The sequence below is a fragment of the Mastigoproctus giganteus genome, chromosome 13, assembly GCF_048544385.1.
Source record: "Mastigoproctus giganteus isolate SK-2022 chromosome 13, ASM4854438v1, whole genome shotgun sequence".
NCBI classification, from domain to species: domain Eukaryota; kingdom Metazoa; phylum Arthropoda; class Arachnida; order Uropygi; family Thelyphonidae; genus Mastigoproctus; species Mastigoproctus giganteus.
Genome location: NC_143587.1, coordinates 38479059 through 38492447, shown reverse-complemented (window position 1 = coordinate 38492447; position 13389 = coordinate 38479059). Strand labels below are relative to the sequence as shown.

Genomic DNA, 13389 nt, shown 5'->3' with positions numbered 1-13389 from the left:
GGGCCTTTTCACAACGTGGCTGAGTTAGTCGGCCTCAGGTGAGGGTAGCATAGTTTTTTTGCCGGAAACTCGAGTTTTTCGTCCAGCAAACCGGCCAGAAAATCGCTCAGAATACACGGAGTAATATGGCCTTGGTCGCCGATGCTCCTAAAATCCAACAACAACAACCCATCTGAGTCATGATACCTTCAGTTGGTGTTGTAGTAGGGTTTTTAGGAGCATCAGCGACTAAGGCCATATTACTCCGTGTATATTGTCTGCAGATTGCTTGTGTTCTGTGGTCGATTTTCTGTTTCCTGGACGAAGAAAACCCTGATTTCCGGGATAAAAACCACGCTACCCTCGACTGAGATCGACTAACTCAGCCACGTTGTGAAAAAGGCCCATAAAAGATATCTTCGGAAGACGTATTCGAAGTGGATCTTGTAACAACCATTATTAAGCTAAGCACTAAATTAACAAAATATTACAATAATTACTCAGATACCAAAAATTTACTTATAATGAGCTTAGGAATTTAAACTTACATCATACCGAAAAGAATGTAACTTATCAGAATTAACTTTACAAAAGGAAAGAATTATATATACAAAAAAGCACAGAAAGTAACTTGAAAAATTACCAAAATTAAATTTAAAAATTACAAAAATTAAAATTTACTATCAAAGTAATTAAGGAAAAGTAAAAATTAATCTACTGAATTCGTCACCCCTAATCCTGTAGAAAATAATCCACGGCTATAAAACAATAAGAAATGGCATCCGCTGTCGGTGACTGCCGTGTGCCAAAAAATCTCCAAGGTTCTGTTGGTCAATTGACTAGAAATTTTGTCCATTTTACTTTCTACCACATTCACTTTCCAGTTCGACAAATCCTACTCTGCACAAAAAATTTAAATTTTTCGAATAGCTTCTCTCCTTAACTACCGATCTCCAGATAACTCTCTTATTGGGCGAAGAAAACTTAGTTAACTTCAAAACTTAAAACCCTGACTATTTTTTTCGCAAAAAAAAAAAGAAAAAAGAAAAAAAAAAAAAAAAAGATGTCTACTTCTTCTGTTCTCATCTTCGAAAACACATTTCCGGGTGATATAAACTAAAAAATATTATTATATCAGGGTCAGCTGGAAAGATACTTTCAACTACCCATGTGTATTGTGTGTGTTCTCTGGTCGGTTTGCCTGCTTTGCTGGGAAAAACCCCCCAGTCTCTCCGGGGTAAAAACCTTGCTATCTACGCCTGTGATTGACTAATCAGCTACAGGGTGATAAAACCCATAAAAGTTCTTCGCGTCATCGATAGGAATCGACCCTGGGCATTTTCCACCCTGTGTGTGGAGGACAGTGATGATACCACTGTGCTACCGCGCAGACTTTTCCATGATATCAGATATCTTTATGAGGCCTTACACTGACTTCTGACATCACCATAACCCTCGTGGTAACACAGTTGGTAGAATCGCTGTCGTCCCCAAACCGGCTGGAAAAGACCTGAGTTCGAGTCCCGTTGCTGACGAGAGTTATTTTTATGGGCCTTTTTCACAACGTGGTTGACTTAGTCGCTTTCAGGTGAGGGTAGCATGGTTCCCCCCCCCCCCCAAGAAACACAAGTTTTTCGTCCAGTATAACAGCAAATCGACCACAGAACACACGGAATTTACAGACAGTATGTACGGAGAAATAAGGCTTTAGTCGTAGATGCTCCTAAAACCCAATAACAACATCACCACATCTCAAATACTTCTTCATTGTATCAAAACAAAACAAAAACTGAATTTTCTTTTTCGTTCTAGATATTACTTTTCTTATGAACAGCCTCTAACTTTGTACAAATCTCAAATCTGCCCTATCGTAGAATGTTGTTCCCACATGTGTGGTGAAGCTCCTAAACTCTATGCAAAAGAGGACAGTCGGGTTAATTAATGACCCATTTCTTACAAACTTACTTTCTCTCTCTCTCTCTCTCTCTCTCTCTCTCTCTCTCTCTCTCTCTCTCTCTCTCTCTCTCTACACTATCACACGGATTCAGTTTCTGTTTCTGCGTTTACTCTAGATATTTCCGCAAGCACTGTTGTGAAATGACATCAGAAATTCCGCCTCTTTTTTTTCCAGACCAGTTCGAACACGTTCGTCAACTACTCAACATCCATTCACTGTTCTACTCCAAAATCACCGAAGGAACTTTGCCTCTTCTTTTATCCCTTCCACTTTCGTTCTTTGGGACAACGTTCCCTCGCATGTATTTCCTGAAAAGTCTAATCCAGAGAAATTCAAGGTCCACCGTCGGTATCTTTTGTCTTCTTAACCTTAAACGCAGACAGAGTACCAATAACCTTTCGTATTTGAAGTTACCATTAAAAAAATAAATAACATCATTGTGAATCTTCCAGTGTCTGTAATTTTTGCTTATTTCCTGTCTTTTGAAGCATCGGCGTTTTCGGAGTTTTTGAGCAGCGATGCACAACCTTTTATCATTAAGGGTCAAATTAACGATTTTAATTTTATTCGCCGGCGGCTACGAGAAATCCACGAGAGTGTACAAGCATTTTATTGGTAAAAACCTGTTGATGTGTAGGGCCTAATGTGAGCGCTGAGTCTACATGCTTGGAAAGAAAGATTTTGAAGTTTCCGCAATGTTCGCTATGATGACAACATGGTGGCATTCAAATTATTATTATTATTATTATTATTAGCAATATGGTGCAAGGAAGCCTGAGGCTTATGCTGCACCAGCCAAAAAAAAAAAAATTTTGAATTACCGAGAGAGAGAAGTAGAAAGGAATCACCAAGAAAGAAAGAGAAGAATGATGATATCCAGCTCAGGACCCTGGGTGTGCCAAGCCCATACTCACCACATGTGAGCCCCTGGGGTGGTCTATCACTTGCTTCACTCTTGAGAAACACTTATAACACTTAGATACTTCCAACAACAATAAAATTCAAAGTTTTTTTTTTTCCCTTGGTAATGACTAAGATTTGGGTATAAGCACTTACAAGTATTCTTCGATTTGGTTGAAATCCTTGTTTTCATATGAAAATGGATTTGAAAAACACCTTGGAAAAAGTACCTTAATTAGTGGCCTTTAACTGTTAATTATTTAACACAAAAAAATTATGTATCCTCTTAACAGGACTAACTTCTATCAAATGAACAAGGTGTTTGCTGTAGTCTAACAAGTACACTGCCCAGACAGTTTATTTGGACCGTGGAGGTTTGGACTATATGCAAAAATAAAAAATAAAGAACGCGCTATAAATCCATGCATCTCGACTAGTGTCCAAAACAATTTACTAGTAATGGGGAGCGGACACAATCTCTTGGGCTTCCAAAGAGGTATGGTTGGTGGTGCGCGTTTAGCAAGTGCTATAGAGAGGGATAGCTGCAATTGTCGAGTGTTCAAAGACTAGTGTCATTCGAGTCTTTAATGAACGGAAAAAGCGCCTGGAAGACACCTGTGAACAGATACAACTGCGATGGGAAATGTAAGGGAACGGAGTGAGGTGTTCTAGTGTGGATTGGATTATCAATGCTCGCCAAACGGCAGAAGAGTTAACCTCTGTATTTACTAGAACATCCGCAAGCATTGATATTCGCACCATGCGAAGAATCATGCAAAAAATACGCTACAGCAGTACGAAACCTTCGCGGCGTCTCTGATCTTGAATAGTACCAATTGGAAAATACTGCTGCATTGGTACTAGGGGTGCAAAGAGTGGATGCAGCAGGATTGGAGGCAAGTGATGTGGTCCAGTGAATCCCAACTTACGTTTTTCGGCACCGATGGAAAAGTACACGCAATGGAGGAAATCACACAAGGCACTGGAACTCACACAAGGCACTCTTGTGTACTAACAGCATAGGCTGCTGTAGAAGGTATAATTGTGTGGAGCTCTTGGTCTCCTAGTCCACTGTCAACGCCGCTGCATATCTGAATATTGTTACTGATCAGCCATACCCGGCAATGTCCTATGCTTACCCCTTTAGAGAACGCACTTCTAAAATTACAATGCAACTATGTGCCACGCCAAATGCGTGAAAGAGCCTTTTGAGGAACGCGAGGAAGACTTCGGACATCTGCCCTGGCCAGTCCAATCTCAATCCCAGTCCAATCACCAATCTCAATCCTACTGAGATCCTGGGATTCGGGTAGTGGAATTCGTCTCATTTCTACTGAGCATCTTTGGAACTGGAACGTTGTGATCGTCAGCACAATCCTCTGCCCATGCCACTGGGAAATGAAAACAGTTTTGTTACATAAATGGCCTAATATTCCTCGTGTCACTTTTCAACATGTCGTTGACTCCATTCCATCTCGGCAGTCAGCACACTATTAGTTCGTGAGATAAGGTGACCAGGGAGTATATATGGTGATAACGTTGGTGTTTTAAGCACCAAAGCGAATAAGGATCTGAGAGTCAGTATATTGCGTATATTCTGTGGTCGATTTGACTGTTTGCTGGACGAAAAACCCGAATTTACGGAATTAAAAATCACACCTGAGACCAGCTAACTCTGCAACGTTGTGAAAAAAAGCCAATAAAAATTCCTTGCGTCATTAATGGGATTCGAACCCAGACCTTTTCCACCCTGTGTGAAAAGGACGGTGATTATATCTACATGCTACTCACGAGGGCTATTTGTATGGTGAGTGCCATAACTTTACATCTTTTGTTTTTCTTGTTTATCTTGCACAAAAAATAAACAAAAATATTCGGTATAAATAAGATAAAAATGTTTATAAAACATCACTAATCTGGTACTTTAGAAAAACACCATATATTCAAAATCTGCCTTTTTGTCACATGCAAGTAAACGAGGTATTGAAAGTAATTGACCTCACAGGTAGCAAAGTGGTTATAATTACCATCCTTCTACACGATGAAAACGACTATGTTCGAATCCCGTGAGCAACAACGTGACTGAATTACTTGATCTTAAGCGAGTTTCATGGTTTGGTTTCCCGAAAATTCAGGTTTTTCGTTCAACAAACCGCAAATTGACCACAGACACAATACATGTAAAGTTGACGCCTTAAAGCCTTAATTGCTTTGGTGCTTCAACACACACACACACATCACATCACATCTCCCTTATGTGTGAACTATAAAGTTAAAATTTACGTCAAGGTATCAAAAAGAATCTAAAACCTTTAAAAAATGTTTAAAAATCCACCAGGAGATTTTTGAAGCAATTTGTGGAGATCTCCAGAAAACTGGGTCTGAAGTAGTGCTTCACGTTTCTTATGGTCAGACTATTTTTGCTTAGTCTAAAATCTCTCCTTTCAGTCTTCCTCATTCTTCGAATATTCATTCTCGAAAACGAGTGGAGTATGCAGCGAACTCTTGGCGTTTGTGTCCATTGAATAAGTCAGTGAAATAAGACAACTTACCATTCCAAGTCTATTTTGTAAACACGGATGGGTCGTTAACCTTAACGGAAAGCGGCGTCTAATCTGACTGCGATTATCGTATCGTTCCACTAATTGCTTGTTGACCCCGTTACAACTCCTCGTGCAAAATCTGCAGCTCTTCTCTACATTAGTGTAGGTAGAAACACATTTATTGTTACCAGAAGCCCCCTCTCTCCTTTCGATAGCAATTGAAACTGTAAGTCCCCCCCTCTCAGGTAGCAATTACAGTGAAACAATGAAACAGAGAAGACTTTGTTTCAGAGTCCGTTAACAGAGACAATGTCGACTGCAAATGTGACCTTTCAAGGCTATAAAGAGTGGAAATTGTGATTATTCTGCAGGCAACGAGCCGTTTATGGTGTGCAAGTGAACCCTGAGTTTGTCTGAATGTTTTCTCCTCTGTGTTGCTCAATGGTGTGTCAGGGTTCTTAAGTGATCTTCTTCAAGCAGGTCTTAAGTTGGAAGGAAACTGTATATGCTTTTTGTCTTGCTAATTTGAGATAGAGATACTAGATGTAACGTTGTGCATAGGTGTGCACAGGCGTATTTGCACAAAATAACTACGTTTTTCTCTGTTGAACAACATTTTAAAACACACAATCAAATAAGCATGAACTGGCATCACAACAATTTTGATATCATATACTTGGATTTCAGGAAAGCTTTTGATACTGTTGCACATGGAAGGCAACTGTACAAATTGGAGCAGTGTGGCATTGGAGGCAAATTGCTGCTATGGATAAAGGGGTGGTTGAGGGGGAGAAGACAGAGAGTGGTAATCAATGGATACTGCTCTACGTGGATTAATGTTATTAGTGGAGTACCCCCAGGGTGTTGGACCCATTATTGTTTTGTATATTTATCAATGATATTGATGAAGGTATATCAGGATTAATGTCCAAGTTTGCAGATGATACAAAGGTTGGCAGGGTTGTTAATGACAGTAAAGACAGCATGCTACTACAACAGGATCTAGAAAAGTTAGGCAGATTCGCTGAGAAATGGTGACTGAAGTTTAACATTGACAAATGTAAAGTACTGCATATGGGTAGCATTAACCCAAGAGAAACTTACCAGCTGTGTGGCACTACACTCAGGGTAGTGGAGAATGAAAAGACCTGAGGGGGGGGATAATTGTGCAGTGGGATATGAAGTTCTCTGAACAGTGCGGACGGGCTGCCAGAACAGGTCATGGTGTCTTGTCAATGATATACAGGAATTTTGCTAGCAAGGATAAGGAGGTGATTGTCCCTTTGTATAAGGCAGTGGTCAGGTGTGGAGGCTTCATTTTAGGAAGGATGTAGAGTTACTAGAACGAGTACAAAGAAGGACAACAAGATTAGTGAGGGGAACAAAGGGGTGCTCTTACCAAGAAAGGCTTAAGTTCTGCAAATTGCAGAGTCTGGAGACTAGGCACCTGCGAGGGGATCTGATTGAAGTGTATAAGGCCTTGACTGGTTTGAGCAAACTCAATGCTGATGGGATTCTTCCTCCTGCCTGAGGGGACATAGATTCAAATTGAGGAAAGACAGTTGTAGAATAGATGTGCGGAAGTTTGCTTTTAGCCAGCGGGTAGTTGATTGCTGGAACAGACTTCCATCTGTTGTTGTAAAAGTTAACAGCTTAAGTAAATTGAAGGCAGAACTAGACAAACATTTGGAGTAACTGGATGGGTGAAATGGCAAGGTTGTTTGTTTTTTTTTTTTTTTTTTTTTGGCTGATGTTAATGCTACTCTAATGTTAATGCTAACAATCTGTCTATACATTCCTGGATATTATGATCATGATAAACAGGACTAGTCGGGCCACATTACACGTTTTAAATGGACCATCAACCACTGTGGCCATTCATCGCATCACTCCAAACGGACATGTTTGTTCTGCGCAGACATGCGAAGCTTATGGAGTGCAGCATAGCTGTGTAGGTGGCTTTAGTTCCTGTTATGTTGATTTTTTTGCTTACATCATTATACAAAACCAAATTATGATATTAGAGTCACCCCGTAAATGATTCCATCTACTCATATATTTATTTTGTCTGTAAATTGCGTGTGTTCTCTTGTCGATTTGCCTGTTTTGCTGGACGAAAAAATCCCAGTTTCTGCGGGGACAAAAGCTTGCTATCTTCGCCTGAGACCGACTAACTCAGCCATGGAGTGAAAAAAAGCCCATTAAATTTCCTCGCGTCATCGACGGGATTCGAACCCCAGCCTTTTCTACCGGTGTAGGGAGGACGGTGACATCATTATACAAGAAAAAGATACAGCACATTGCTGTATGCTTTTTTCGTCTTAGTCCGATATAAATCTACATTGGCTGCCACATATAATGCATCGCCCTCTTAAAGTTCAATGTTTTCTTAACTCATTTTATGGGTAAAATTATGCCATTATCCTGTAAAACTAATGTGATATTGCACCATCTTATTTATACATCCATCTACCTGTCTTCGCTTCCTATTCAGCAGCGCTATGGCATACACTCAGTTAACTCCAATGAAGAAAACGTAACTATTGCTCTTTTCTAGTCGACATATGGCTGCAAAAGTTCGCTGCAACCAGTCCACTGTGTCAAGGTTACTTAAAAAGAAACGTGAGACTGGAGATATCAAAAGAAAATCTAGAACTCGACTGAAACGGAAAAGTACGGCAGTACAGGACAGATTTTGGAAGTTTCCACAAGACAGAGTCTGTGGATAGAGTATACTAGAGTAAACGCAAGTGATACAACTATCCATCGAAGAATCGGGATGAGTTGTCTGGAAGCATATCGACCTCGTAAGAGGCCTTATTGACAAAATCCACGAGGGAAAAACGAATAACCGAGGCTAAGGAACATGCTAATTGGACAATTGAGCAATGGGAATCTGTGATATTCTCTGATAAATCGAAATTTAACCTACACGGAGCGGATGGTAAAATGCTATATTTGGCGTGGATCTAACGAAGTTTGTCACCCTGACTGTGTTCAATCAACAGTAGTTTTCATTGGGCCAGATGGTTTATGGGTGCATAACGAACAAAGGAGTGGCAGAATATATTTTCTAAATGGTGCTACTACACATAATTTCTCTTTTGCCCGTCATCAGAGACCTTTTTCAAGGAACAAAAAATTGTTTTCTAGCATGACTCAGTGCCTTGCCACACTGCACGTACGGTTAGCACAACATTACATAATCATTCAGTATAGTTTCTAGTATGCTAATTTTAACTTTTTTTTAAAAAACTGACTATTTTGTCATTTCTTTTTTTTTTTTTTTTTTTTTTTCTTTAGGTGAAATTCATGCGAGACTGCAATGTCCGACCGTTATCACGACAAGAAATAGTACCGATTTGAACCAGATTGAAAACGGCTGGAGTGTTATGGGACAGAAAATTGTTGCCAAAAAGCCATCAAGAAAGATAACGTTACAAGAAATCATTATTCATGTCTGCTACCATGAACTAAGCACCAATTACAGCAAGAATCTGATACACTGCATTCGAGACAGGTACAAGGCGGTAATTAAAGATCGTGGTGGGGCCAACAAAATACTTTCTATCATAGATGGACTAATGGTATCACAACTGTTATTTGTTTGCTGCTGGTATGATTTTTCCAATTTATTAAACAACGTTGATATCAAACATTTATTACAATAAAAAGACATTCATATAGTTTGCAATGTACTTCTATGATTATTGGTAAATATAGTTATTTAATAGAATGTAATAGAAAAGCACCCTCTTGGGGAGCACCACTGTAAATTTTCTCCCAATTCAATTGTAATGCTTGTTTTGGGAGAAAATTTACAGTGGTGCTATTTATGTGGCTACCACTATATAATTAAAACACTTAGATACGTTATCCTCAAGTGAGTTTTGGACGCTTACAGACGGAAATTAATTATACTAGGTATATCAATTGCAGAATTAATCGGGTTATGATGCTGTTCCTCAGGAGTTGCGCAATTTGTAATACATAATCCATAACTCGTAATAGAAACATAATGCAGTGTAATGCTGTTATCAGAACCACCTTGACATCCGTTTCGATGTTTAAGGCCATCTCTTCAGTGGAAGAAAAAATATAGTGCAAATGTGCGCAAGTCCTGCATTTAAATACTCGATAATTCTTTAATGTTAAGAGTCTAAATCTAATAGCTGATATTTGGGAGAATCTTATATAAAGTTCAATAATCGCAATAAGTTTAAAGGTTAATTTAAATGTAAATTAAGTTGCCTTAATTAAGAAATCAAAATTAAGGATAAGTTTAGAATAATAATTAGGACGGACTTCAGCTCTAGCTGTGGTTGGACAAAGAAGGCCAATACAAGGACACCAAGTTCTTTTTAAATATAAGTGGTCTGCACTTAGATTCGGTTATAGCTTTACAGTTTGAGCAATTTCACATTGAAATTTATTTTATTATTATTTTTGAGTACAGTAATATTACATCAGAAGTTCTATTAAAAACCACTGGTAAATACTGAATTACATGTCCATTTTCTGCTAAATGGGAGTTTTCAAATTACGAATTTTTGAAGCGTACAATTGTTAATTATTTTATTATTATTTTTTAAGCATAAAGGAATGTTTCTGTTACGTCTAGAAGGCGTCAAATTGACGCCTTCTAGACGTAAATAAGTTTGTTTCTTATATTCAATTCTTTCGTAACAGGTTTCCACTAGAAATGAGCACTATGACCCAATCAGTGTGCACACCACGATCTTTATATAAAGATCGCTCGATAGAAATAGTGCACATACATAGCTTTTAATATTTATTGCATGTAATAGAAAAGCACCCTCTTGGGGAGCCACAGTGGGTAGAATCGACGTGGGTTCGAGTCCTGTCGATGACTAGAGGAATTTTTATGGGCCTTTTTCACAATGTGGATGAATTAGTGTCGGTCTCAAGCGAGGGTAGCATGATTTTTCTCCCGGTAACTCGAGTTTTTCGTACAGCAAACATAAAATCGGCCACAGAACACACGCAATTTAGAAAGGGTATACCGGAGCAATGTGTCCTTAGTTGCTGGTGCTCCTAAAACTCTACTACAACGGAAAAGCAGTTACGAATTAATGTTGAAAATTTTATCTTTATAAATCTTTTCCAGAATGTCGAGAAGTTTGGTATTCTGGCAAACATACTCATTTATTATGAATATGTTAGTTTTATTTGCAACCATTTACACTTGTACAATACCAGATGCACTCCAAATTTAGAAGCATTAAATACACAATTTGATTTTTGATTATTATTATAAGAATATTTTTGTTAAAATGTTCTTACATTTCTTTAAGAAGATATCGCTTTACGTCAGAATATAAGCCAAGAAATTTTTTGGATATTTTGAAATTCACGTTATGGGCATAATGCCAAAGATAACTGGAAAATATTTTGCTGTTCTTAAAGGTTTGTCCCACAAAACGAAAGTTTCTTCTCTCCAGTATTTGTGTGGTTTTTTTCACAGAATAGTTAACGTTTTAATTTACCAATAATCAATGTCATTATTAATAATTTTAATAATAAATTAATGCTTCAGATGTACACTTAAGTGAAACTACTATGGCCAGTGTAGAGTTACATCTCAACTAATCTCACATTTCAGAAGAATCATTCTTAAAAGAACGATTCTTCAAAATTAATAAATTTTAATATCAAAATTTAAAAATAAAAAAAAATGAAATTTCAGTAAATTTTACCGAAACTGATCCATATATACTATAACACGCTGGCACTGAGCGAAAAAGTTAAAAACGGTCACACTACAGGGGGCGCTTGTGTATCATCTGTATAATTTTGGGAAGCCAACTAGATCGTTTGAACGTCAAAGCTGACGTCTGCTGCCTGGGTCATACAAGTACTGACGCACGAATTATGTAGATAAGAAACGAGGTTTTCATTTATAAAATACGAGCGGATGTTTCTTGTAGAGTGGCTCTGATAAAAGTCAAAATAAATAATGAAAAGATCTATATTTACTTTAGAGTATTTATAATAATAAAACTGAAAATGGTGTGAAGTAGTGTCCAAAGTTTATAATGTAGCTTCATGTCCAGAAATGTCAATTGAATTCTAGTATCTTTTACACTATTTTTGAATGTATTTAATGAGAAAAGGATGAGTGGTTTGTGTTTAATGTTTTTATCATGCGCTTTCTATAGAGATTTTCAAGTATTTGTTAAGGGGTTATTAATAGTTTCGCGAACTCTCTTATCTTGTATTGGTATGGACAAAGTAATAGAGGCAAAAATCAAATTGGCTTCTTTTGGCATAAATACTAGGTCTTGTCTAGAATTTATATCTTAAAGAATATAAATGATGTATTTTTATTTTCCAGGCTAGTTATTATATTTTTCCGGGTTAAGTCCCATAGGATATTTGCTTTTATTTATTTCTTCTAAATCATCAATACACTGAGTGGCTGTTTTCTTAAATACGTCTACCGGATAGCAAAATATTCCCCCTTTAGCTCTCAGAACAACAGATTCGTCGTAGCATCAACTGAACGAGTTCCCTCAGTTGTTGCAAATTGGTTGGTTGTGGATCTCTCTCTCTCTCTCTGTCCTCCGAAGAGGTCGGTTGGATTGCTCGAGTGGATTGAGATCTGCTGTGTGGGGAAGGAGCATCCTTAGCTGTCGTGCAAGAGACATTGTAGGGTGGGCAAACAGCGTGACTTCACAATCTTTGAACGTGCTGTGCTTGTACGTGCCTGGAAGGCAAATGCCAGTATTTCTCAAATGACTGAAACGGTGAGGTGTGCAACCACAGCAGTGACAATGGTTTGCAAAGAATGGTAAACAAACAAAAAAAAACAAAACAAAAAAAACAGCCATCGCGCCAGCCGCAAACTATTAGGTCTCATATCCGGAGAGAGCGGAAGATTGTCGTGATTTTATGGGCCAACAGACGTGCCACTGTGAGGAAAATAACAGTCCACTTCAATCAGGGGGACAGAACGACAGGAAATCATGCATACGAAGCGTTGAACATTACACTGCCTAAACTTCAGCAATAGACAACCTCGCCGTCACCATTATTGCCTGCATACAACCAGAAAGCCTTGAATAGGCTGTCAAGCATCAGAAACTGATAAAGGGTTCTTTGGTCTGACAAAGCCAGCTTCCAATTGTATCATGGTATGGTGACATTTTAAGGTATGGTGACAATAATATGAATCCATGGACCCGTCATGCATAACCACAATAGTACAGCTGGTGGTCGTGGTGGTGGTTTGGGACATGTTTTACTGAGAGTTTATGGTTGCTGAGATTCCCATTGTTAAACATGCTTGAGAACCAATTGTACTTTCTGGAAGTTTATGGATGTTTCATTCTGGTTGTTTACCTCTTGTCGGACTGGTTCTAAGAACATGATGGGGACTTCTCCCCATTATGGCTGTCAGAGCCATCTAATCTCAATCCCATAGAGCATGTGCGGGATAACACTGAAAGATCAAACCGATTTCAGCATTATACAGAAGTCGAAAGACATCCAGGCTATTATACTACTAGAACGTTATTGAAAGCTAATGAGTCCATGATTAGACGAGTCACTGCTGCATTGTAGTACAAAAACGGATCCCACAGGATATTAGGTAAATACTGTATATTTAATAAAGTAGGTACTGAGTATATATATTAAATAAAGTCATATACAGCCATAACATGCAAAACGCAATTCCAATTTATTTCATTTATTTAAATTCTAATTCATACTAAAATTAATATTAGCTTACTATTACTAATCGTTTTCTTTTTCGCAGAGTTTTTATGATATTCTATAAGACATTCTTAAAATATAGGACTGAAATTTTAATAAACATACTTTTAATAAATATAACGAATTCTGCGATGGATGCTGGTTGCCAGAAAAAGCTAATTTATTTTTTCTTTCGTTCTTATAAATAAAAATGGTGCTAGACATTGTCAGAAATATAAGAACCGGACAGGACCAATAACATTTCCCCGAACTCCATATTTCCATCAACTCTTA

General features: G+C 38.1%; 1 protein-coding gene across 1 annotated transcript in view; it reads right to left on the bottom strand.

Moving 5' to 3' along the window:
• LOC150075981 (uncharacterized) overlaps positions 1 to 13389 on the bottom strand; it is a 701253-nt gene that overhangs the window by 686750 nt on the left and 1114 nt on the right. The gene's annotated exons all lie outside the window — the stretch shown is intronic.